Raw genomic sequence first — 27429 nt, 5'->3', positions numbered from 1 at the left:
TGTAACAGAAATATGTGACTTTTGTTTTGAATCTTTGCTTTTCTCCCTGATACAGGATTCTAGCATAATTGACTTCTACCCTGAAGATTTTGCTATTGATTTAAATGGGAAGAAATATGCCTGGCAAGGTAAAATTTAGACATTATTCCTTTTTTTTTTTTTTTCCCTAAGGTAAAATTTTATTTATTTATTTATTTATTTTTTTATTGATGTTTTAATTCTTTCTAACATTGTGAAATTTTGGGTTGTACATTTTTGTTTGTCCATCACCATATATATGACTCCCTTCACCCCTTGTGCCCACCCCCCACCCCCCACCTCCCACCTCCCACCCCCACTGCCCCTGGTAACCACAGTCCAGTTTTCTCTGTCCATGTGTTGGTTTATATTCCACATCTGAGTGAGATCATACAGTATTTGTCTTTCTCTTTCTGGCTTATTTCACTTAACATAATATGCTGCAGGCCCATCCATGTTGTTGCAAATGGGGCTATTTTGTCTTTTTTTATGGCTGAGTAGTATTCCATTGTATATATATACCACATTTTCTTAATCCAGTCGTCAGTTGAGGGACACTTAAGTTGCTTCCACTTCTTGGCTATGGTGAATAATGCTGCAATGAACATAGGGGTGCATAAGCCTCTTTGGATTGTTGATTTCAGATGCGTTGGATAGATTCCCAGTAGTGGGATGGCTGGATCATAGGGCATCTCTATTTTTAATTCTTTGAGGAATCTCCATACCGTTTTCCAAAGAGGCTGCACCAATTTGCATTCCCACCAGCTGTGTACGAGGGTTCCTGTTTCTCCACATCCTCTCCAACATTTGTTGTTTTTTGTCTTGGTGATTATAGCCATTCTAACAGGCATGAGGTGATATCTTAGTGTTGTTTTGATTTGCATTTCCCTGATGATTAGTGATGTTGAGCATCTTTTCATGTGCCTATTGGCCATCTGTATATCTTCCTTGGAGAAGTGTCTGTTCATTTCCTCTGCCCATTTTTTTGATCGGATTGTTTGTTTTTTTGTTGTTCAATTGTGTGAGTTCTTTATATATTATGGAGATCAACCCCTTGTCAGATGTATGTTTTGCAAATATTCTCTCCCAGCTGGTTGGTTGTCTGTTCATCTTGATTCTGGTTTCATTTGTCTTATAAAAGCTCTTTAATCTGATAAAGTCCCACTTGTTTATTTTTTCTTTAGTTTCCCTAGTCTGGGTAGGCATGTCATCCGAAAAGATTCCTTTAAAACCAATGTCAAATAGTGTGTTGCCTATATTTTCTTCTATGAGTTTTATAGTTTCAGGTCTCACCTTCAGGTCTTTGATCCATTTTGAGTTAATTTTTGTGAATGGCGATAGCACGTGGTCCACTTTCATTCTTTTGCATGTGGTTGTCCAGTTTTCCCAACACCATTTATTGAAGAGACTTTCCTTTCTCCATTGCATGTTCTTAGCACCTTTGTCGAAAATTAGCTGTCCGTATACGTGTGGTTTTATTTCTGGGCTTTCAATTCTGTTCCATTGATCTGTGTGTCTGTTTTTGTACCAGTACCATGCTGTTTTGATTACTATTGCTTTGTAGTATGTTTTGAAGTCAGGGATTGTGATGCCTCCTGCTTTGTTCTTTTTCTTTAGGATTTCTTTAGCTATTCGGGGTCTTTTGTTGCCCCATATAAATTTTAGTATTCTTTTTTCTATTTCTGTGAAGAATGTCATTGGGATTCTGATTGGGATTGCATTGAATCTGTAGATTACTTTAGGTAATATAGACATTTTAACTATGTTTATTCTTCCAATCCACATGCATGGGATATCTTTCCATTTCTTTATGTCATCATGGATTTCTTTCAATAATGTCTTGTAGTTCTCATTGTATAGATCCTTCACCTCCTTGGTAAGATTTATTCCTAGGTATTTTATTCTTTTTGATGCAATTGTAAATGGTATTATCTTTTTGAGCTCTCTTTCTGTTAGTTCATTATTAGCATGTAGAAATGCAACTGATTTTTGTAGATTGATTTTGTACCCTGCAACTTTGCTGTAGTTGTTGATTGTTTCTAATAGTTTTCCAACAGATTCTTTAGGGTTTTCTATATATACAATCATGTCATCTGCAAATAGTGAGAGTTTCACTTCTTCGTTGCCTATTTGGATTCCTTTTATTCCTTTTTCTTGCCTAATTGCTCTGGCCAAAACCTCCAGTAGTATGTTGAACAGGTGTGGTGAGAGTGGGCAGCCCTGCCTCGTTCCTGTTCTCAGAGGGAAGGCTTTCAGTCTTTCCCTGTTGAGTATGATGTTGGCTGTGGGTTTGTCATATATGACCTTTATTATGTTGAGGTACTTTCCTTCTATTCCCATTTTATTGAGAGTTTTTATCATAAATGGATGTTGTATCTTGTCAAATGCCTTCTCTGCGTCTATTGAGATGATCATGTGGTTTTTATTCTTTGTTTTGTTGATGTGATGTATCACGTTGATTGATTTGCGGATGTTGAACCATCCCTGCGTCCCTGGTATAAATCCCACTTAATCATGGTGTATGATCTTTTTAATGTATTGTTGTATTTGGTTTGCCAATATTTTGTTGAGGATTTTTGCATCAATGTTCATCAGCAATATTGGCCTGTAATTTTCTTTCTTTGTATTGTCTTTGTCTGCTTTTGGTATCAGGGTGATGTTGGCCTCGTAGAATGATTTATGAAGCGTTCCATCTTCCTCTTTTTTTGGAATAGTTTGAGAAGGATGGGTATTAAATCTTCTTTGAATGTTTGGTAAAATTCACTGGAGAAGCCATCTGGTCCTGGACTTTTATTTTTTGGGAGGTTTTTGATTACTATTTCAATCTCTTTACTTGTTATTGGTCTATTCAGATCCTCCATTTCTTCTTGGTTCAATTTTGGGAGGTTGTATAAGGCTAAGAATTTATCCATTTCTTCTAGATTGTCCAATTTGTTGGCATATAATTTCTCATAGTATTCTCTTATAATCCTCTGTATTTCCATGGTATCCGTTGTAATTTCTCCTCTTTCACTTCTAATTTTATTTACTTGAGCCTTTTCTCTTTTTTTCTTAGTAAGCCTGGCTAAGGGTTTGTCGATTTTGTTTATCTTCTCAAAGAACCAACTCTTTGTTTCATTAATCCTTTCTACTGTTTTTTTGGTCTCAATTTCATTCATTTCTGCTCTGATTTTTATTATTTCTCTCCTTCTGCTGGCTTTGGGCTTTGTTCTTCTTTTTCTAGTTCTGTTAGGTGTAATTTAAGGTTGCCTATTTGGGCTTTTTCCTGTTTGTTCAGGTGGGCTTGTATCGCTATGAGTTTCCCTCTCAGGACCGCTTTTGCTGCATCCCATATGGTTTGATATGGCATGTTATCATTTTCATTTGTTTCCAGATAGTTTTTGATTTCTCCTTTAATTTCATCAATGATCCATTGGTTGTTCAGTAGCATCTTGTTTAATCTCCACATTTTTGTCACTGTCCCAGTTTTGTTTTCATGGTTCATTTCCAGTTTCGTAGCCTTATGGTCTGAAAAGATGCTTGTTATGATTTCAATCTTCTTAAATTTATTGAGGCTTGCTTTGTTTCCCAACATATGGTCTATCCTAGAGAATGTTCCATGCGCGCTTGAGAAGAATGTGTAGTCAGCTGTTTTTGGATGGAGTGCTCTGTATATGTCTACTAGGTCCATCTCTCCAGTTTGTCATTTAAGTCTACTATTTCTTTATTGACTTTTTGTCTGGATGATCTATCCATTGCTGTAAGTGCGGTGTTAAGATCCCCTACTATTATTGTGTTGTTGTTGATGTCTCCTTTTAGGTTTGTTAATAGTTGCTTTATGTACATTGGTGCTCCTATGTTGGGTGCATATATATTTATAAGTGATATGTCTTCTTGATGGAGTGTCCCTTTTATCATTATATATTTCCCTTCTTTGTCTTTCTTAACCTGTTTTATCTTGAAGTCTACTTTGTCTGATATGAGTGTGGCAACAACTGCTTTCTTTTGTTTGCTGTTAGCTTGGAGTATTGTCTTCCATCCTTTCACTCTGAGCCTGTGCTTGTCTTTAGTGCTAAGATGTGTTTCCTGAAGGCAGCATATTGTTGGGTCTTGCTTTTTAATCCATCCTGCCACTCTGTATCTTTTGATTGGAGAGTTCAATCCATTTACATTTAGGGTAATTATTGATATATGAGGGCTTAATGTTGCTGTTTTGTCACTTATTTTCTGGTTCTTTTGCATTTCCTTTGTTTCTTGTCCCATTTGTTTTGGACTGCCAATTCAGTTTGGTTGTTCTGTCTTATGACTCTTCTCCTGAAGGTTTTTGAGGTAGTCTAAACATAGTTGTTAAGAACAAGTAAATTAAATAGATCTAAGTAGGATAAAAAGTTTTATGTGAACTTTTAAAATAGCTTCCCCAAATCTTTTTGGTAACCTGAAATTTTACAGTTTTGCTAAGTTACGTTAAATGATGAGTTAAGTTAAATTCATTGAATATTCAGATCATTTCTAAATAAGATAAAATACTGAAATATTAATTACTGAACATAGGTTTATCCACATTTTGCTTTACAAAGGAATTAAAGATATTTGGGCCTATTAGTAGACATGTGTTGTGCCACACTGAGAAATTTACTACAAGAAAGCACGTTTCCAAAAATTATCAAAAGTATTTATAAATTTACCAAGCCACAGAATGCTATTATAAAAGACAGTTCATAATTGTTTACTTCTTTATTTTCACTAAAAAACTAAGGTTTTTTAGGGTTAAAAAATTCTAACATATGTGATTTAAACTACTAGAAGTAATAAGGGAAACATGTCTGTAAGCTAGGAAAGTAGGGTATCTGTTTTTGATAGGAGAAGTTATGAATGGAGATGCATTTTCTGAGGGAAAAGAAAGTAATTTTGTCCTAAAGTGAGGCTGGTTATTTCAGGATGGGAAGGAGGAGAATAAGGACTAATTAAATAGAAAATTGGGAAGAGAGAAAGGGAGAGAGAGAATCTTGCATTGTGTAAAGTTGGCTAAAATCAAATGAATTTATTATAAGAGACATAAAATTAAGTTTTAAAATCAGCAATGTATTTATGTAAAACTAGAACATAATTTTCTTTCATCTGATAAAAGGACAAGGTTTTCTTAGACTATTAGTCTGCTCCTGATTAGAGATTTCGAAAGGTTTTTCTTTACCTCTTAAGTAATCTGCTTAGAAAACAAACAATTTGTGACCTGTCAAAATAATTTCCTGTGCTGTCTTTATCAGGTCTTTGATTACTGCTGAATCTTCTTTATTAAAAGAGTTAAGGTTTTTGACAATTGGGTAACATTCTATACTTGCATGTGAAGTCTTTAGTTGTCACTATGGTTAAATAGATAACTAGGTATTGTTACACAGTGTCCTATGATCCTGTTTGACCAAGTGTTCAAAAACCGTTCTTATTTTTTTGACAAACTTCCCAAAAATCAATTCTAAAATGAAGTCTTTTTGACCTCAAATTAACTTTGGGATTTTCCAGAGGGTTCCTGGAACATCTCAAAAGATTTGTTTTCTCTCCTTATAAAAAGAGAGATGTTAAACTAATTAGGCTTATTTGATATGTTAAATCATATGGGAAGCATTGTCAAATAAGAATTAGTACAAAGCCTCCTTTATGGTGTATTCGTATAGGTACAGGTGTGTTATAAGTGTTTCAGAAATTGTATGAAATTCCTAATGTCTAGTACATCCTGGTATAATGTTATCAGTCATAATTCCAGTTATTATCTTAAAATGTTACATGTTACAGAAATAACCAAATTTCCTTGTCAATTCCATTATAATGAACTCCCATCAGATCTTTAACAATGAGCATCTTTAAGACTTTTCACAGACAGTTATTGTTTTACTCTGATGTTTTGCAAAAGTGTTCCCACAAAAGTACTTCATCTTCAAGGAGATTCATGGAAAGGGCTTTTGACAAGTTCAAGTTTTTAATAACTTTAAAATCATAAAACTGAACTGGATAAGAATTTCCAGAAATAATGGAAAACTGGATTCTCACAGAACAAAAATTAATCACATGGGACAGACTAAACTGAGGAGGATGATTAAAATTTTAATAACTTTTTCTTTGAAATATTACCAGTTCCTTGATATTTTATTTTTCCAGATTTAAGGAAACATTTTCTCCTAAGGTGTCTATGAATACCAGCAATTTGGTAAAGTACACCCTTTTAAATAAAGATGAATCATTTACTTTTTCTCCCTACTTGATCTCTCCACAATTCAGAAACTCATGAGTATTCTTTTTAGGGCAATATAGTTATTTGCATAAGTTCAGTAAGAATCTGTTATCCTTGTAACAGAACACAATTGAACACATTGGTTATATTACTAAGGCTTTGACTAGAATGCCATATTTCGGGGAGATGTACGTAGATTTGGAGATGCCCAGAAACCTTTAAGAAACTAAAGTTGGCTTTGTGGAGCCAATAAAGCCCCTTGGAGAAATCAGCCTGATATCTTGCTTACAAAGTTCCAGCAAACAGTCTTAAAAAGAGCTTATATGGTCAATCACTATTCTTCCTGCACTTATGAAAATAATCAAGATAAGTTTAATACAAAGCAATTAGTTTTACTGTGATTATCTTTGATAAAAGGGGAGCAAACATAGAGAGAAAAACTATGCTTGCATATTTGTCTACATAAGATTCTAATCCTATTATCTCTTTGAGGTTTTGCTATATATCTGTAAACTGGACTGGATCCTGAATTCTTCCAGTTTCCTAAAATATCTGGCTATGAATCTCCAAACTAGCATTTCTAATTTTCTCCTACCCCTCTGAGTCGGAATCACTCAGAACAAAGACTGCCCTTGGATCTCCTTGGAAGGGACTATACCAGCTCCTCCTCACCACCCAGCTGGCAGTCAGACTCCAGGGACTTGAGGCTTGGGTACACTTCTCACAGATGAAAAAGCCTCCACCTGACACCTGGTCCTGTACAGATGCTGAAGACGTCCTAAGCAAAGTGACGAGGAAGAGAAGTAGCCAACATCAAGGAAGACTTGCTTCCTCCCAAGAGGCCAGATCAAGACTTCATACTTTAACTAAATGTGAAACCCTGTCCTCTTCTCTTCCTTTCTTTATGCTGACATGGGCCTAGAAAGATAATGCCATCATCTGTATCTCCTAGGCCATTGCTAAGGGGGGTCACTTTTCAGACTGCTTCATTTGTCGTCAAAAAACACATCTGTCCATAATGCTAGAGACCCCCTGGTCCGTTTCCCTGTCTCTGGTTAACAACCCCAAACTTAGGGAACTTTGCATCCAGGATCTATGCAAAGAAAGGGACACAGGCAAGAATCACCAGAATAAAACCATCTGTATGGTCTACACACACTTAAATTTCACCAGCCTCCAAGGCTGTCACCTTTCCAGTCCTGAGCCACAGATTCAAACGGGAGTTACTAGGAGGCGTTCATGATTCAGGATTCTCTTCCTTTGGCAGAACCCTACTTTCTTGGTTAGAGGTAAATATAAATGAAGCTTTGATTAGAAACCTCCTCTTAACTCTTGGAAAGATTGTAGAATCTGCTGCTAAAGCAACAACCTGCCCAGTAAAAATCCTTAGACTCTCTGGCCAAAGTTATTCTTTGTTTTTGTCTAGCTGCCCTTAATATTGTTTCTTTGTCGTTGACCCTGGCTAGCCTTACCACTAGGTGTCGTGGTGAAGGCCTTTGTCTGTTAATATATATAGGCGTCCTGTTGGCTTCGCTTACTGGTATTTCCTGCTCCTTCCCCAGATTTGGGAAATTTTCAGCTATTATTTCCTTGAATAGGCTCTCTGTTCCTCTTTCCCTCTCCTCTCCCTCAGGAATACCTATAATTCTTATGTTACATTTTCTAATAGAGTCCGATATTTCTCGGAGTCTTTCTTCATTTCTTTTTAGTCTTAGTTCTCTCTCTTCTTCCATCTGGAGTATATCTGTATTCCTATCCTCTAAAGTACTAATTCTTTCCTCCGTATTGTCAGCTCTGTTCTTTAAAGATTCCAGATTCTCCTTTATCTCCTCCATTGTGTTCTTCATCTCCATCAGCACTGATAGGTTTTTCTTTATGATTTCAATCTCTTTTGTGAAGAAACTCCTAATCTCATTTAATTGTTTGTCTGTGTTGTCTCGTATTTCGTTGAGTGTTTTTATGATAGCTATTTTGAAATCTCTGTCATTTAGTTTATGGATTTCTGTGTCTTCGGGGTTGATTTCTGGGTGCTTGTCATTTTGTTTCTGGTCTGGTGATTTCATATATTTTTGCATTGTGGTTCCTGTGTTGGTTTTGATTTTCCTCATCCTGGAAGTCTCTGGTTGCAATTTCCACCTGCCGCCACTGTCTGGTGGTAAAGGGCTGTGTAGTCTAAGCCCCCTGCGCTCTGCCCCAGTTTTTCTGCTGCGATCCGCAGTTTTGTTTTGTTTTGTTTTGTTTTGTTTTTTTTCCCCACTGCGATCCACGGGTCCAGTCCAGTTTGTTCAGGTCTGCCTCGGATCGCTAGATCTGGTCGAGCTGCAGACTCCAGGTTGCGGGGAGGGGGGAGCTCTCTCTTTTGCCCTCTGGGTCCCTGACGTGGGAGGCTTCTCGTTTGCCCCTCTTTATCCGCTCTCTGGGGTGCTCAGATGTTGATGGTAGCCCTGTGGCTCCTCTGAGCCCTCTGTGCGGGAGTTTCCCACTGGCTGAGAGAGCCCGAAGAGCTACAGTTTCCCGCCGAGGGCCGCCCCTCCCCCCTCTCTGGGAACCGCGCGGACCGGATCGCTGATCTGATGGGGAGGGAGCGGAGTTCTCCTTACCTCTCCCCACTTCCTCCGGGGGCCCAGCACGTTCCGCTCTCAGATGTGCGGCAGTGTGGATCCCTCTGCTCTAGCTTTTCACTGTCTGGGATTCCGTTGTTGGTCTGTGGCTGTTGCTTTTATTGTATCTTGTGGGGGAAGAATTCACGGGAAAGCTCACTCCGCCATGATGCTGACCTCACTCCCAAAGTTATTCTTGATAATAGGAAAGCCCTTGATTATCTTTTAACTGAGCAGGGAGGTGTCTGCGCTGTGGCCAACACCACCTGCTGCTCCTGGATTAACACTTCTGGGGAAGTGGAAACTCAGTTACATAAAATCACTGAGCAAGACGTTTGGCTTAAAACGGTGACTCCTTCGATTGGGTCTGTCTTTGACTTGTTTGATTTTGATTGGTTTGGGTCTTGTGGACCCTGGCTTTGAGATGCACCCCAGACATTGGGAATTATCCTGCTCATGATAATCATAACAATCTTCCTGGTGTGTTGTGTTCTCTCACAAGCTTTAAATGCATGTTCCCAGCTGCTAACCACCAAGCAAATGATCTCGCTAAGGGTGGAACATCAGAAAAGGAACAAAGAGAATGTCTGACTTAGAGATTGTGAACCTGAAGATGTGACCTGTGAATGTCACAGTGATTAAACAAAAAATGTCATGACCTATGGATACCACACAAAGGATCCCCAAAAGCTGCGAGCAGTAGCTGAGAGTGGTGCTAATGCCTTAAATTTTGATCACATCTCTCAGTTAACATGAGAGTCTGATCAAAAAGGGGTCATGGTTAAAAAGGAGACAGTAGGCCCAAGATGGAGTCACTTGAGCTAAGCCCACGTCACCAAAATGTGACTTAATACCTCATCTAATTGCAGTTTCAACCTCCCCCAGGAAAGTAATCTTAACTGATCAGTCTGGAATTTCTTGGTCAGCGCTGTGAGATAATCCTCCTAATAGACCCCTTTTGTCCTTCAAAAGAAGGTGAACTTGCTCAAAAGAATCTTTTTTTTCTGTTCACGACTTCCTTGTCTCACTCCCTCTCTGCCTTCAAAAACCTTTCCTTTTGTAAAGCTCTTTGGAGCTCCTTTCTGTTTGCTAGATGGGATTCTGCCTGATGCATGAATCATCAAATAAAGCCAATTTGATCTTTAAATTTACTTAGTTGAATTTTGTTTTTTAACATCTTTGACCACCACCTCCCATCTTCCCCTCCTCCCAGCCCCTGGCAGCCACCATTCTACTCTCTGCTTCTATGAGTTTCTTCTTCTATGAGTTACTACTGTAACTTCCACATATAAGTGAGATCATACAGTATTTGCCTTTCTGCGTCTGGCTTTTTTCAAGTGTCTAGAAATGCTGATTTGAGGGACTTCTGGCCGTGACCCACTGTGAAAAATACATTTTACATCAGCGAGATAGAGGGAAGTGAGCCGTTTCAGAAATCAATATTCACTACATGCAGCATCTGATACTTTATAATTATAGTCCTTTTCATTTCTTTTAAAATGCTGGTTGTTACCTACTAAGTTGGTTTCATGACCCCGCCCCCCCACCAGTGGGTCATAAGCCGCTGGTTGAAAAATACCGACCTGTAGATACTTTGACTGTGAATAAAACACACAATTCTTTCACTGTGAGCCTGGCATTTAACTGCCCTGATGTGTTTATTTTGGAGATGAGGTGTGTGGCTTGTGAAAACGGTTGTTAATTCGCTATGCAACTTCAGTAAACTCACTCATCTTTTTAGATTTTGTTTTATTCATTTTTAATGACAAATTGCTTATACATCACATTGGCTTCAGACTCTGTTTCTTAAAACTTTCTTATTTTAATTCACTTTAAGCCCCTTAATACACAATTCACCATCTCTTTTGAGTGTGCTAAAGCATTTCAGTGAGTTCCATACTACCACTTAAAACACACATTCCTTGCCCAAGCAGAGGTGTGAAAATGAAGGTAAGATAGATGCCCCTATAATAACTTTCAATAAATAAAGCAACAGGACATGTAATGAGGTCTCCTTGAAAATTTTTCCAAAGGCAGAACATTTTTCTAGACCCAAGATCACAAGTGAAACATTATCTATTTTCTGTGGCAAGATGCTAAACCACTTCTTACTTACCCACAAGGTGAAAAGTTCTGGCTTCTCATCCAGTCTGGCAGCTTCTCAGAGCTAACAAAAAAAGGAAATATGTCGCTTCTCATCTTGAGGTCCAGTTCTTCAAGGAGTCTTGTGGGTGGCAGAGAGGGCTGGGAGTGTTGGGTGGGGAGTTTGCATAATGCAGGGTCCGTTAGTTCTCTTTTCATTCAAGTAATTTAAATAGTACATTACTAGGGTGGACCCTATTAAGGTGCCTCAGAAAACGAACTTGGAAAGGGTGATGGTGTCCAATGGGGAAAACCCATAATGAAGAGTGGTGTCAACTTCCATCTACACCAAGAAAATGGATCCAACTATGTGGAGGCTCCTTTAATATGGTGACCTTCTTAGTGAGAGAGTTGAAGGCCAGGATGTGGAAGAGAGTCACTGTATCTATGTATAACCCAGTCCCTCTCATGGTATCACTTCTCATTTTACCACCTTGGGAAAATGATGTACCATATTCTTGGTCTTTGAGATAAGGTCATCCAACATAATAACACTCATCTACATGGCTGGCAAAATTCCATGGTGTCGTGAAATTTTCTTCTCCTTTGTATTAGAAGAACGTTTTCCGATCCAGCGCAAATATGGCAAATATCCCCTAGTTTGACAAGTCAAAATACACACTTAGTGATTTACTCCTTGTCTTGGTTTTATTACATTTATGAAATGTGGCCTTATTATCCCTAACATTAACATCTTCCTTTTTCATTTTCCCATTTATTTTTGTAAGTAAATTAGAGCTAATGCAATAAAATATTCAACTAATCATCTAGATCTGGTTGTCTAGGTGGGCTGGCAGTCAGCTTCTCCATGTGAGACACAAAATATTTGCTTTATGTTATACTCAAAATGTTTCTTTTGAATGACAAATGAAAGAGGGTTTATGCCTATAATTGTCAGCTGGGCTAAAGTGAAAATGGTCTGAGTATTAAGTTGAAATGCTTAACTCCAAGAGAAGTCCCTGAAATTCTGAGCATTTCATGTGCTCACAGCCTAATTCTGCATGTGACAGATTATTTGCACAAACAGGTGCAAGAATTCCCCCATTTTCACATGTAGTCCTCCATGCTGACTCTAAATTTGGCCAAGTGGCTGGCTTTGGCCAATGAAACAGCAGCCAACAGGATGTGAACAGAGATTTGAAAAGTGCTTGCACATTGGGGTTTGCCCTTTCTTCCTGCACTTGGAACAACAGGCCCCAGAGGAAGGGGCCTCTGTTGTCCATCATATGGCTGAGCTACTTCTTGAGGAACTCCCATGTCAATATCGTTAGCTCTTTCCTCTTAGATTGGTGTCCAAAGGGCACCCTGCTGTTATGTGACTGCGCCACTGCTGCCATCAAGGAGTGCAATCCATTTCTCCTTAACTTGAATCCAGACTGGTTTTGGAGTTACACTGTACGTCTTCTGGTCCAGGCTTAAGAGGAGCTGCACCTTCTGTTTTCAGCCTCTTGAAAGCCAGTCTTTGCATAAGGAAGTCTGGGCTTTGCTGCTGGAGAGACGGTGTGCCCTAGAGGATGAGAGGCTGTGTGAGAAGAACTGAGGTGCCCCCTGTAAACAGCCAGCACCAACTGCCAAACATGTGAGCAAGGGGATCTTAATGTTCCAGCCCCAGCCCAGCTCTCAACTGAAGGCAGCCACGTGAGTAACACTAAGGAAGAACATACGGAGGAAGAAATGCCTACCTCAGCCCAACGTACAGACAGAATCATGATATGTTGATGTTTTAAGCTAATAAGTTCTGAGATGATTTGTTTTGCCACAATTAGAAAACTGGTACAACTAGTCCAATTGTGTAAAGAAAGACTCTTTCGTTTCTTACTAGAAGGTGAAAGACTGGCTGCCAGCATTCTGGAAGCAGAATGGAGGAAGAAGGATGGGAGGGGTCCTTATGCATTTAGTATTCATAGGCACTTCCCCTTTGTTTTGGCTATCTATTGTTGTGCTGCAAAACTTAGTGGCTTAAAATAACAGTCATATATTTACTCACAATGTTGCGGTTTGAGCTAGGCTTAGAAAGACAGCTTGTGTTTGTTCTATATGACATCAGCTGGGGAGGCCCACCCAGCTGGAGGATCCAGTTCCATGATGGCTCACTCACATGGCTGGCGATTGGATGCTGGGAGCTCAGCTGGGCTGTTGGGCAAAGGGCCTGACTCTGTTCCATGTCGGCCTCTCCATGTGGCTACTTCGGCTTCCTCAGAGCATGGCAATAAGTTCTCAGAAGGAGATAGTGAAGGCTGACAGGGCTTCTCAATGCCAGTGCTTGGAAGTCCCAGGATGTCACTATCTGCATCCTATAGGTTGAAGATAGGCCCAGTGCAGATTTGATGGAGTCAACATGAGTCGACCTCTTGATGGGAGCAGCAGCATGCCCGTACAGGGAGGAGTGCAATTGTTTTGGGGTTATTTTCAGAGATGGTCTTCTATACCCCTGTTTTCAGCACAGCTTCCCTGCCCAAAATTGTGGCCAGTATGTCCCAGTCCAGATTCCCTCTATTTTATAGTCTCTACAGGATCAACCTCTAGTTTCCTGCCAGCGTTAGGAAATGGAAATTGCCTGGTTGCAAAGTGGAAAAGATTTGGAAATGTAACTGCTTCTCAAACTTTTAATCAATCCTCTTGTTTTTTTTTTTGAAGATTGAGGTATAACATACACAAAGTGAACAATTTTAAATGTATAGATTATCCAAATTATATATATATATATATATATTCATCCATGTAACCACCACCAACATGAAAATATAGGTCATTTCCTACACCCCAGAAGGCTCTGTCTTGTCCTTTCCCAGCCACCCTCCTCTCAGTGGTAACCACTATTCTGGCTTCTATCACTGTAAATATATTTTGCCTGTTTTTGAATCTTACATAAATAGAATCATACAGTATGCATTTTTCTGTGTTTGGCTTTGTTTGCTGAATATTATGTCTGTAAAATTTTTTATGTTGTTTCATGGAGCAGTAGTTTTTGGGGTGTTTTGCTATATAGCATGCCACTGTATGGAGATAGTACAGTTTGTGTGTTCTACTCTTGCCAATTTTGGGTTATTATGAATATGAACAATCTTGTACATGTTTTTTGGGGGGGCATATGCATTCATTTTACTTGGGTTTATACTTAGTAGAGGAATCGCTGGGTTATACATTAGGCATATATTTGGCTTTAATAACTACGGCCAAACTCTTTTCCAAAGTTGTCCCATTCTAGGTTGTACCATTTTACACTCCCCCCGGCAATGCGTGAGAATTCCAGTTGCTGCACGTGCTTACTAACCTTGATTTCATCAGTCTCTCACTTGTAGCCTTTCTGGTGGTCTGTAGTGGTCCAGCCTACTGATTTTTGCAGCATCTTCACTCTCGCTTCCAAAGAGGATGCTGGTGCTGCTGCTTCCTGAAATGTTTGAGAAATCCATGGTGCAGATTGGGCTGGTTTTGGTTTTTCTGGCTGCCGGCTAAGGGTCTAAGTTTCACATATTTGTTCATTTGCTTTATGATTTGCGAAAATTGGTTGTTGTTTTCTCTTTCCCCATTCTCTCTGTCCTTATTGTGCTTAAAAAAATTCCCTTTACTGGGGTTTTACTGGGGTTTCAGCAAAAGTAATGTGTGTTCAACCCTCCACCTTCATTTTGGCCGTGTCCTATGGTACTTAATACACGTTGGTTGAACGCCCTCAAATTACCCTTTGTACTTTTTCACCCATCGAAAGGACCACTATCTTATGGGGATGCTCTTACAAAACCAAGAGAAAGAGAGCATGTTCGTTCAGTCGTGGCTAAGAGCACAGGTTCTAATCAGAAAGATTTGTCTCTACCGCTTTGTTAGAAATGTGAGCTAATGCTGAATACTTAATATCTCTAAATTTTGGCTCCTTTCATGTGTAAAATGAGAATGATAATGCTGGCTACCTCATGAGTTTGTAGAGAGGATTCTGTAGAGCACTTAATACAATGCCTGGTCCATAGTAAGTGCTCACTAATGGGTTGACTCCCCCAGGACATTTACATATTTCCTCCCCACAAGATTACTGATATCCATGTTTTCTCATTATAGAAACTTATATAACACACAAGAGCTTAGGCAAGAGAATGAAAATCATCCATACATCCATCACCGAGAGAGAATCACTGCTAACATTTAGAAACATTTTTCTTATCACATGTGTACTACATTAAATTACTGCCCAAGTCCCTTTAGTGACTGGCTGGGTTCTCTCCATATCTTAGACAATAGTTGGAAAGGCACAAACTCAAACCGCACTCACTGGTTTATCAGAGACACTCTCCCTGCCAACATTAATACCCAGCCGCTCACTGCTAATGTGACAGCAGAAACCATTTCTCCACAGGATTGGTCATTTCCATTCAGATAGTTCATTAGTCCCACCCCATCCAGTCTCCTTGTGATTGACGCAGCCGTCACCAGGCTGGCCCACTTGCACTTGCCACGCGGCTTATTCAGCTTCCCATTTAGGGATAAGACAGCACAGGGGCAGCCTGGCTGCACAATGGTTAAGTTCACACTCTCTGCTTCAGCGGCCTGGGGTTCACGGGTTCAGATCCCAGGCGTGGACCGACACACTGCTCCTCAAGCCACACCGTGGCGGTATCCCACATACAAAACAGAGGAAGATTGGCACAGATGTTAGCTCAGGGACTGTTTTCCTCAAGCAAAAAGAGTAAGATTGGCAACAGATATGAGCTCAGGGACAGTCTCCCTCACACACACACAAAAAAGAATAAGACAAAACAAAAAAAAAACTCTAGGGCAGCGTGTGTGTATAAATGTCCTCATTCACTCTGTGCCTGGTCCTGGTACATCTTTCGTTACAGTCGAGCACAGAAACAGCATACATATTACTTTCCACATGTCACACCCAGGGCTTTCTGTTGTCTCCTGGAACTCTGTTTTCCTCAATCCTTAACATTTTACACAGCTGGAACTGTATCATATCAACTATTTGGGATCCTGCTTTTTCACTTATGAATATAAGTGACACATCATTACACAAACCCTTCTTAAATATAACTTTTAATGTTGCACAGTGTTCTAGCTCAGGGGTGGACTATAATTGACTTAATCATTCCCCTATTCTTGGCCACTTAGTTGTTTTGATGCTTTTGCTATGAATAATGCTGCAACGAATATCTTCATGCACAAATCTCTGAATTTCAGATTATACCCTTAGGATCAGAAATGAAATTGCTAGGTCAAAAAGAGTGTAAACATGAAAAAAAAAAGTTTATCGTGGAAAATTTCAAACATAGAGAGGAGAGTTAATGAACCCCATGTGCTTATCAACCAGATTTAACCTGGAATTGACATTTAAAGGAGGATGCCTGCTAAATCAAAATAATGAGTCTCTAGTGGTGGAATTTAGGGCAACAGCTGCTAGTTTAATATGTGTTGGAAAGGAGGCTCTTGTTTGTGGCAGAGGGACCATCCTGTTAATGCTCTCAGGTCACACAAAGCAGGTAACCACTTGTTCTACCAACAAGGCTGCCTCTTCCTCCTTGGGCCCCAAAACAGGTCTTCAATAAACACTGTTGATTGACTGAATAACATTAACACTCTGTGAACTTTACCTGCAAACAGACATCCAGCCAGGAATAAGAGATACTAAAAGGGATTACGCAAACACCAATGAAAATTAGTCTGTAGGCATAAAGTCAAATGGATAAGCATTTTATTAATATCTACCTTTTAAGATAACTACAGTGAGCTCGAGGCCACTCCAGGAAGCTGAGGGAACACAGAGGCATGTAAGGGTATGTCCATGCTTCCTTTCCACCTGGACAACACTCAAGCCTCATGTTTGGGATGGGGAACTCAAACAATAGGTCTCACCCAGACTAAAAAGTTAACCTAATACCATCAACCTGCCATCAATAAAACCATAAATTCTGCCTTGAACACTCTTAGGAAGTTAGTGGACTCCTTTTCTGATTTGGTTAAACCTGGTGAAAATATCCTAGTATACTGATAGGGTAGACTTCCAGAACTAATCACATCCTTGGGATCTGTTTACACATGTGTCTTTCCCACTAGACTATAAACTCCTAAGGCAGGAACTGATTCTTACTCAATTTTGAATTTTCCATATCTAATATTGTCTGGGACATAACAGATATTTCAAGTTTCTAAAGATTAAAATAAAATTCAAGTGCCCCACTTCTAATTCAATGTTCAATTAAAAATCAAGATCAAGTTAACGGGGTTTTCAAAAATATTTGAGACCAACAACCTTTATACATTGTCTGAATGAAAATGAACTGAATGCATAGTTTGTAAATCTTTATATTTTTGATGCATCTTTAAAAGGTGTTGGTAGCAATAAATAAATAAATAAATAAATACCCCTTAAAAATAAACCTTTGCATCTCTGTCTTTTTAAAATATGAAATCATAAGAGACCTCCAAGTGACACACATTTCCATTCTGTGCAGGCTTCCCTGTGGTCACTGGCTTGTTTATTTGTTGATTAGATTTTAAAGGGCATTGCTCCTTCTGAGAACATAAGGGATTTTGCAAAGAATCATCAAATCAAAAATACTCTTCAGATCATTTTCATCCTCTGAGAGGGATAAAATAAAGGAAAGTCATGAGGAAATCTAACTAGAAGATGAGATGGGAAGGGCAATGAATATGGTTGGTGCAATTTACTATTGCTGAATTACAAACAGCCAAATGTGCACTTCTTTCTCTGCTCTTCAAAGAAATCACACAATAAGTTTTCTGGTTCTTAACTGAGATACTCCCTGGATATATTATTAACGGTAGTTCTATTACCAATAACTACAATAATAGACCTATTTTATTGAGCACATACTGTGTGCCAGGCACTGTGATAAGCACCTCATGGTCGTGTTTTGCTCAGTAATCTCAACAGTTTTATGAGGTGGTGTAGTAGTCAGGTTCTCCAGAGAAACAGAACTAATAGGAACCAATAGGATATATAAATATATAAAGAGATTTATTACGAGGAATTGGCTCACACGATTAAGGAGACTGAGAAGTCCCACGATCTGCCTTCTGCAAACTGGAGACCCAAGAAAGCTGGTGGCATAGTTCCACTCTGAGTCTGAAGGTTAAGAACCAGGAAGGCCAACCGTGTAGGTTCTAGACTGAGGTCCAGAGAAGAAAAGATGTGCCAGCTCAATCAGTGAGGCAGAAAAAAGGGGCGAATTCCTTCTTCCTCCAACTTTTGTTTTCTTTGGGCCTTCAACAGATGAAATGATGCCCACCCACACTGGGGAGGGTGATCTACTTTACTGAGTCCACCGATTTAAATAATCTCATCCAGAAACACCCTCACAGAGTCACCCAGAAATAATGTTTAATCTGGGCACCCCGTGGCAGTCAAGTTGACACATAAAATTAACCATCACAGGTGGCTACTATTCTTATTGCCATTTTGATATAATTGAAGCTTAGAGGGGTTGAGTATCTGCTCATAATTCCACAGCAAGTAACAGGAGTGATATTTTATCCCAGACGTGTCTGACTTCAGAGAATTCACTTTCACCCAGCATAGGGTACAGCCTCTACGGAGGCACCCCATCAAAGAACAGTGGTGTTTGGAGATTGAGGTATCGTAGCTCCATTAAGAAACAGCTCTATTTCCCTGATTTCATGTAGCATCACACAACCCATTGAAGATACACCCTATCTCTAAGGACAAGTAAGGCCAAAACTTCTAGAATCTAGCTACAGTTGTAATAGATAGTGATATTCATGCATATATATTCATGAACAGCAGTATTCATGTCCTCTGTCTTGCCAATCTCATGCCAATGCCTCCCATTGACCAAACCTGAAGGGAACCCAGGGATCAAGGGGGCTGTGTGATGCAATTCATAGATGTCAGGCTTCTGAGACGCAGAACTAGATGGAGAAGGGAGGCACGTGGATCTGGGAAGGGGACCAAAGAGAATATTCAGCACACCCTGCTCACAGAATGAACCTCTGAACCCATGAGGTTTGCTGCTTGATGGTAGAGAGTAAATAAGACTTAAGAGACTAAAATCCTGGCCCCTTTCTCAGCCCCAGGAGTAGCTTCGGCTCAGAGGGAAGGGTGCTAGCTGAGCCAGGACAACACTGGGGCCACGGGGAGAGCTATTGTCCCCTTTCATGGATCCGCACTAGAGCATTTGAAGAAAAGGCTTACAAGCCATCGAACAGAATATGAGATCAACACTGTGCAGGATGAGGAAGTTGAGGCCCAACAGGATTAAGTGGCTAATACAATACAGCACAGTTGGTGGCAGAGCAGGGACTAGACCCCGTCTTCCTGACCCTTGGTGCAGGGTCTTTAACATATTACTAATACTCCATCTTTTTCTAAAGAGGGCTCAAGGCATATCTAGTCCCTGTAAGCCTTCACTTTCTTCTTCACCATCACCAGACGCTTCTGGAAATCTCACACAAAGCCACAGTTTTTCCTAAACTTTCCATCACATTTAATTTTAGCACGGTTTCAGCCACAAGCGACACAAAAATGACAGCACGTGTCTTTTAATGAAATTAACAGTGGTGCTTTGTGATGACTTAAATGCATCAGGGAAATTTTATCTAATCGTGTTCGATAGAAGGACCAGCTCTCTGGTTTGTGGATGCAATCACTGAGGGACGCTGGTGGGCAAGGGGGTGGTGAGGGACTTGCCATCACCTGCTCAGCTCTCAGGGCAGCTCTGTGGTTGCCTTGTTGCAGGAAAGGGCAGCCTTCTGAGGGAAGTGTGTAGTCCTGAGATGACCTGTCACTGACAGCATGCAAAGATGACAGAAAATAGCCTTTGTCTATCTATGCTTTGACTGGTCGTTCGTAAGTAACAATTGTGAAAGATCTAGAGCAATAAAATGTCCTTCCACCGGAGTTTAATTTAAGTGTTGTCTAGCCAACCTGTCCTTTAAGCTGAGACTCAAAAGAGATTGATTTACGGGCACCAGCAGCTGAGATGTCGGTCAGCAGGACCAGACACTCTGACTTCACCACTTTCGTCAAGTGAGATTCTGGGCTCAGAGCTGAGTCACACAGTATACATGAAGCTTCCTGGCTTCACGGTTTGCTGATCATTTCTCGCCAACCATCATCACAAATGCCATCTCTCACACCGAAATGCCCACGCCACTCATCAGAATCCACAGGCGGCTGGGCCAATGACACTGGATAATAGATAGATCTTGATTTTTCAATTGAACATTGGGGCAGAATTGAGCACTTTAATTTCATTTTAATCTTAATAAACATTAAATACCCATTTGTCCCAGACAATATGAGGTACTAGAAATTCAAAATCGAGTAAGAATCAGTTCCAGCCCACTAGGGATTCACAGTCTGTGGGGGAGACTCATATAAACGGAGCCAGGTGATGTGATTGAGTCTATAGTGGAGGTAAGTCCAGGGTACATGAATCTAGAAAGACTTCATAAGAGGAGGTGATGCCTGTGCTGAGAAACCAGGAATGAAGAGTTCCCTGAGTGGATAAGGGGAGGAGAAATTCCAAGTGGGAGAACAGTATGTACAAACACAGCTCATGTGAGAGTGGTGTGTTGAGAAATCAGTAATAATTCAGCACGGGTGGACACGGGGTCTGCTTCAGCGTGGCAAGGGATGAGTGTAGTCAAGTCGGCAGAGGACCCATGGGGGACCTGGACCATGACAAGGAGTTTGGGCTTTGTCCTGAATGCAATGGGAGCCATTTAAGGACTTTGAGCAGAGAGTGGCTGGATTAAATGAGTTTTAGAAGGAAGGTTCCTGGGGAATAGGAGGGCAGAACAGAGGCAAGGAGGTGAGTTAGGAGGCTGTTAGAGTTGTCCAGGCAAAAAGTCTTGATGGAACGCAAGGGATAGTGGTATGGAGAACATTTAGAAGGTGGAATTTACAAGCCTGGCACTGGGTGGGAGAGGAGGAGATATCTCGAGTGATTCAGTTATCTGGCTCTGGTGACTGAAGGTGCAGTGCTGATTGTTGGGGATGATGGTGATTTGGCTTCGGACACCCCAGGTGGGCAGCACCCAAGGGCTGCACCATAGAGAGAGAACCGTGTTTCTGATCCCCTTAGGAGACTCCCTGTCAGGATCTAGTCCCATCCGCTGTCATGGGGAGGCAGGGATCTATGCCTTTGGTAGACTCAATCTAAAGACGACTTGATATTTTTCTTTGTGATACATAATATGATTGAGTAGATGATGTATTGAGAAATGTGTTCCTGTTCTCATCATTTTCAAGGACTAGAGAGAGGTCCATTTTCTCCTGTAGGGTTGGCAGCGTTCTTCTGCTTCTGCCCTTTTCTTTCCCCGAAGTGGGAGTGGAAGCTATGCCTGGCCACCTAGAGCTCTGCCCTCTGCCAGGTCTGGGTCATCTCAGCCTCATTTTAGCCCCTAGTTGTTACAATGGGGCATTGTGAAACACATCCTGCCCCCAGAGGCCACTGAAGGGACAGGCTTAGCTTGTCTATTCCCCCAATGTCCCCACAGACCTATAAGCACCTATGAGACCCTAAGGGGATATGTCGACCACTTGCCCTGGCCCCCAGTGCTGTTGGAGTTGGCCTCTCGCGTCCACCTCAGCTATTTCTTCTCATCCCTGTAGTGGGTCTGCTGCTCTCCATCCTCCATGGCACACCTCCATCTGCCCTTCCTTCCCGTTCATTAAAAAAACAATCATCTTTTTCCCTACTCTCTTTATCTCTTTTCGCTTCTTTCTCTTCTAATTATCTTGTACATCTTGGCTTTTGAACCAGTGTATTTGGTCTTTCTAGCCATTACTAACTAGGTCTTTGTGGTCATTAAGTCACATCCTGCTCTGTGTTGTCTGGTTCTTCGGCTGCTTTCTGCTGCTGCCTCCTCGCCCACAGCTCAATGGTCTTCTAGACATGAAGATAGCTAAATGCCACTTTCAGATAAGCCACACACAATGCCACATGGATCAAATTCAGATCAATAGCTCAGGGATGTATTATGTTGAACCAGACAGAATTGCCAATAGTCAATCATTTTGACCCTCAGTAATGACTTTCATTGACATCAACCTAATAGAACGAGTTCGTTTCCAATGATTAGCTCTACACCCAATCTGTACTGCACACTCACTCATGAGGGGCCAATTATTTCATCACAGGAAACAAGACTCAGGAGAAAGTGTTCTTTTCCTTTCTCCTAGTCATACATATTCTAGCTCACTGATTACTTTGTGTTATCGCTCTGCTGGCATTGACACATCAAAATTGAATTCCAGATATACATTTTATCTTAGCTGCTCATTCCCACCCACTTATCTTGATATTATGGATGGAGAGTCAGTTCATAAATGTCATCCCTAGCATTTGTACTGGGGGCTTACCTACCTCCTTGATACTTTTTCATTCATATAAAATTCTACCTATGCAACTCAACACTGACCATTCATTTAATTTAGAGTAGTCAATGTATAGCTGTTTAATTTGATGTTATTGGACACTGGTCTTTTAAGCAAGAATGCTTACTATCTTGTGGCTTTTGTTTCTGATGTAATAGAAAATGGATTCCTAGATTGTACCTAGAAAACAATAAGAAGCATTATCATTTAGCAGGTTTAAATTTCCCTTCTCCCTCTCTTTTTTGGCTTTTATTAAGTTATGAGTTTATCAAGGTATCTTATTATATAATGTAGCTAAGCATTTTTCCCTAGAAATGTATATTATCTAATTATTTTACAGAAATATAAACTTTACCTGTGACTCCATTTTCCCCAGAGGAGAGAATAAATAAGAAATAAATCTGCCTTGTATTGCATTTATTCAACAAATATTTATGGAGACTTATGGGCCTGGCACTTCCTAATCGTAGGGAACTGTTCTGGGAGTTGGTATTTGGGCTTTGAAAGCAGCTATGTCCTTTTTACTTAATTCAGAGGCACTCAACTTGGATTGAGCCCAGACCCCTCCAAGCCACTCCCCCTCCCAGAAGTGACCCTAGCCCATCCTGACAGCCCAGGCAGGATTGAAGAGGATAATTGACAACCAAAATTGGTAACTTGTTTCTAACTCCATAAAACCTTAGGTTAATTTAGGGGCTGGCCCGCTTGCGTGGCAGTCAAGTTCACGCCCTCAGCTTCGGCGGCCCGGGGTTCGCAGGTTCGGATCCCAGGCACGCACCAACTCACCGCTTGTCAGACCATGCTGTGGCGGTGTCTCATATAAAGTAGAGGAAGATGGGCACGGATGTTAGCCCAGGGCTGATCTTCCTCAGCAAAAAAGAGGAGGATTGGCATTGGATGTTAGCTCAGGGCTGATCTTCCTCACACACACACACACAAAAACTTAGGTTAATTTAACTTGTTTCTCTTTTTGCTTGAATCTAAGAACAGTGTGAAAAATGTCGAACCAAGAATAATTTCTTTAAGTAGGTGAAATAAATGGGACCCTGAGAGCAATTCTAAGCATTAGACTGGTCTGCCCAAGTTTTTCTGAGTTAACCCAAAAAAGGAAATTTGCACTTAAGTGATTAAATGTTGGCTGATATGATATTTGTCTATTGAAATACCAATTTCTAGAGGGAAGGAGAAAGAAAAATGAAATGCAAATGTGCCAGGCATTTCTTAAGTGAGGTGGCCTGAATTTTCCTTTTTGATTTGGTCCTTGTCTTGTTTGGGTATCAATGTATTAGCATCATGGTGGGGGTGGGGGAGAAGTGTTTCCTCTTGTTTTTAAAAAAAATTTCTAGAACTGTATAAGAGTGGAGGGATAAGTTACTTGAGAGTTGATGGCACTTACCACGGCAAACAATTGGCTGAGTATTTTTTTTGTAGGAAGATTTTCTACCAATGATTACATTTCTAAGTTTTCAAATCTAACGTCATACAATTGTTCATAGTATTCTTGCTCTCTTAACTTTTAAAAACCTCTATCTGGGGCTAGCCCCCGTGGCCTAGTGGTTAAGTTCGGTGCGCTCTGCTTCGGCAGCTCGGGTTCAGTTCCTGGGCACAGGCCCACACCGCTTGTCTATCAGTGGCCATGCTGTGACGGCAGCTCACATACAAAGTAGAGGAAGATTGACAACATATGCTAGTTCAGGGCAAGTCTTCCTCAACAACAACAAAAAAACTCTATCTGAAGTTACGTCCCATTTTCATTCTTAATACTGTTGATTTGTCCTTTCTATTTTTTCTTCATAAATCATGCCAGATATTTTGTCAAATTCATCAACCTTTTCCAAGAATTAATTTTGACATCATAAATCTTCTTGAACGTATTTTTGGTTTTCATGTTCATAAAATTCTGTTCTTTTTCTTTATCTGTTTCCTTCATTTTTTAAAAAGTTTTTCTGCTGTTATATTTCCAATGTCTGAAGATGTGTACTTTGCTCACTAATTTTCAGGTAAAAATAAGCATTTAAAGCTAAAGCTATTGGGCCGGCCCCATGGCTTAGCGGTTAAGTGCGCGCGCTCTGCTACTGGCGACCCGGGGTTCGGATCCTGGGCACGCACCCACGCACCGCTTCTCTGGCCATGCTGAGGCCGCGTCCCACATACAGCAACTAGAAAGATGTGCAGCTATGACATACAACTATCTACTGGGGCTTTGGGGGGGAAAAAAAAGGAGGAGGATCGGCAATAGATGTTAGCTCAGAGCCGGTCTTCCTCAGCAAAAAGAGGAGGATTAGCATGGATGTTAGCTCAGTGCTGATCTTCCTCACACACACACACACACAAAATAAATAAATAAAATAAAGCTAAAGCTATAAATATATCTCCAAGTACTGTTTTCATGGCATTTCACAAGTTTTGATTCATTATCAGACAGTTCTTCTTGGACCTATGGGTTACTTAGAATGCATTTCAAACTTTCAAATATTTAGACAGTTTTATTTGTCTTTTTATTATTGATTTATATCATAATTGCATTGTGTTCCAAGAACATAGTCTATATGGTACAGATTCTTTGAATTTTGTTGATACTTGTTTCATGGCTTAGTATATGATCAATTTCTATAAATGTTCCATCCATGTGTGTTTCTAAAGATTTGTATGCTCTAGTTGTTGGGTGCTAAGTTTTGTGCCCATGAAATTAAGCTTTTGATTGTTAGATCCACGTGTAATTGAAAGAAGTATTTTGTAAGTTCCCACCACAATGGTGGATTTGTCAATGAATTCCTACAGTTCTATCAATTTTAGCTATTTTGCTATTTTGAGGCTATTTAAAAACTTTGTTATGGAAATTTTCACACACACTCAAAAATAGAGTCTAGTCTAATGAATCTCTTCACCCACTCTCTGTCCATGTATCCATCATCCCTCACCTAGCTTCAGTTACCAACATTTTGCCATTCTTGTCTCATCTGTTCTCCTTACCATTTTTGTTGTTGGGATAGTTTAAAGCAAATCCCAGATATGACATTTCACTCCAATACTTTAGTATGTTTCCCTAATAGATAAGACTTAAAACACATAACAAAATATGTTGGAGCCACTGTGTCAGGTGCCCACAAGGGAAGAATCGCTCGATCCTAGTGAGGTCAACCTCCATGGTTTTCAGGCTCTCCTTTGAAAAGCTGACCCCCTCTCCAGTTTAGTCGCATGTAGGAAACAGCTGCTATGATGTCTTGTATCCAGTGAGTGCTCAATAAGTGTTTGTGACAACTACTTACTCACTGGAATCTCTAGGAATGGCCTTGGGAAGTGGAGATTGCTCACAGCTAGCAACTCTATAGGGTCAAATACTTTGGCAAGGCCCCAAAGTCTTGATATTATCCTTGTTCTTTTCCTGCCATGCCGAGCACTTGGTAGAGGCTAAGCGGGGTCCTTGGAAGTTTTGGGAAATGGGAGTAACAGGGTGAAGAGTTGATGTCAAATACCACCATTAATCAAATCCATGCATACAGCCAAACCTTCTAATTCATACTGGAATTTTGCTGAATGAGACATGGCTTACAACAAGTGTTCTCTCAGATGGGTCTTAGATAAGCCCTATTTACTACAAAGGTTTTATATATATGGAGCACCTACCATGTTACAGGCACTGTACATGGCACTGGGAATGCTCATGGAGCCCACAGTGTAGACGGGACATGACTGTTATATATGCATTCTAATTGAGTTCAATGGGACACATGCTCTGAAGGAACATAACAAGACTTGATCTAGACTGGGGTGAGGGAAGGCTTCACTGCAGACATGGTCTTGAAGGAGCTCTGAGGGATGAGTTGAGTTAAAGGCAAAGCTGGCAGTCACGGCAACGGCGAGATGAGCTCGGGCAAGGGCAAGTGTGGTGAGGACCTTGCAGAGAGGGACTGGGTTCTGGAACACAGAGCAGCAGGGTGAGTGTTGACAGCCGAGACTGGAAGATTCTGGTCAGGGGTTTGGTCTTTATCCTAACGACGATGACGATGATAAGGACGATGCACTGTTCTGAGCACTTCACATATGCTAACTCATTTAATCCTCAAAGCTACACTGTTCAGTGGATATTATATCATCCTCCTTCTGCAGGTGGGGAAACAGATACAGAGCTGCTATATAATTGTGCCCCAGGTCACCCAGCTGGTGAACCACACACCCATGTGGGCTGGATCCAGAGGTGAGGCCTTGCACCACCATGCTGGACTGTCTTTACAGGGTTTTAAGCCGAAGAATGACGCAAAAACAGGTTTTGGGGGCTGGCCCGGTGGCTTAGTGGTTAAGTTCGCGTGCTCCACTTCAGTGGCCCAGGGTTCATGGGGTCGGATCTCGGGTGTGGACCCACGCACTACACATCAAGCCATGCCGTGGCAGCATTCCACATACAAAAAATAGAGGCAGATTACCACAAATGTTAGCTCAGCAACAATCTTCCTCAAGAAAAAAGAGGAAGATTGGCAGCAGATGTTAGCTCAGGACCAGTCTTCCTCACCAAAAAAACAAAAAATGAAAAACAGGATTTTTTATTTTTTAAAAAAATTTCCTGGTTGCTGAGTGGAGAGCGGACTAAGGGAAGACGGAGCAGGAAGTTAGGAGGCTTCTGAAGAAGTCAAGGCGAGAGATGATGAGGGCTTGTGCCAGGGTCGTGGCAGCAGAGGTGGAGAGTAGTGGGAGGGCTTGGCAGCTCCGGCAGGAAGGGAAATGGCCAGGATTGGTGAATTGCTTGGAAAAGGAAGGCGAGGGAGTGGTCAAGGCTGGCTCCTGGCTGTCTGGCACAACTGTGAGCCCTTCCACCGGGCTCCAGAACGTGAGGTGCTGAGCAGAGAGCATGAGCCGACCTGGGAGAGAAGGGATTCTGCAGAGTCTGGTAGACAGAGAGCTAGTGGGGAACATACGCGCCGTGAGGCAGGGCTGTGTCTGTTTTATTCACCATGGGTTTACTGTCTCAACAGGCATCCTACTGATTAGTATGTAGCAGGCGCTCCATAAATATTGGCTGAATTAATGGAAGAACAACAAAAAATCTGTGTCCTGAACCCACCAGCTAAGTAACGGTGAAGCACTTCGCCTCTGTAGATGAAACAATCCCTGCACTG

General features: G+C 40.8%; 1 long non-coding RNA gene across 1 annotated transcript; it reads left to right on the top strand.

The window, feature by feature from the left end:
• Window positions 1-61: 61 nt before the first annotated feature.
• Window positions 62-27429, top strand: LOC131403182 (uncharacterized). The gene is made up of 3 exons (XR_009219267.1): window positions 62-128; window positions 26426-26513; window positions 27286-27429. It is a non-coding gene; the product is annotated as an uncharacterized LOC131403182 (long non-coding RNA).

Source organism: Diceros bicornis, unplaced genomic scaffold, assembly GCF_020826845.1.
Source record: "Diceros bicornis minor isolate mBicDic1 unplaced genomic scaffold, mDicBic1.mat.cur scaffold_55_ctg1, whole genome shotgun sequence".
Taxonomy (NCBI): Eukaryota; Metazoa; Chordata; class Mammalia; order Perissodactyla; family Rhinocerotidae; genus Diceros; species Diceros bicornis.
The sequence above is the reverse complement of the archived record's forward strand: the minus strand, read 5'-3'. Positions and strand labels throughout refer to the sequence as shown.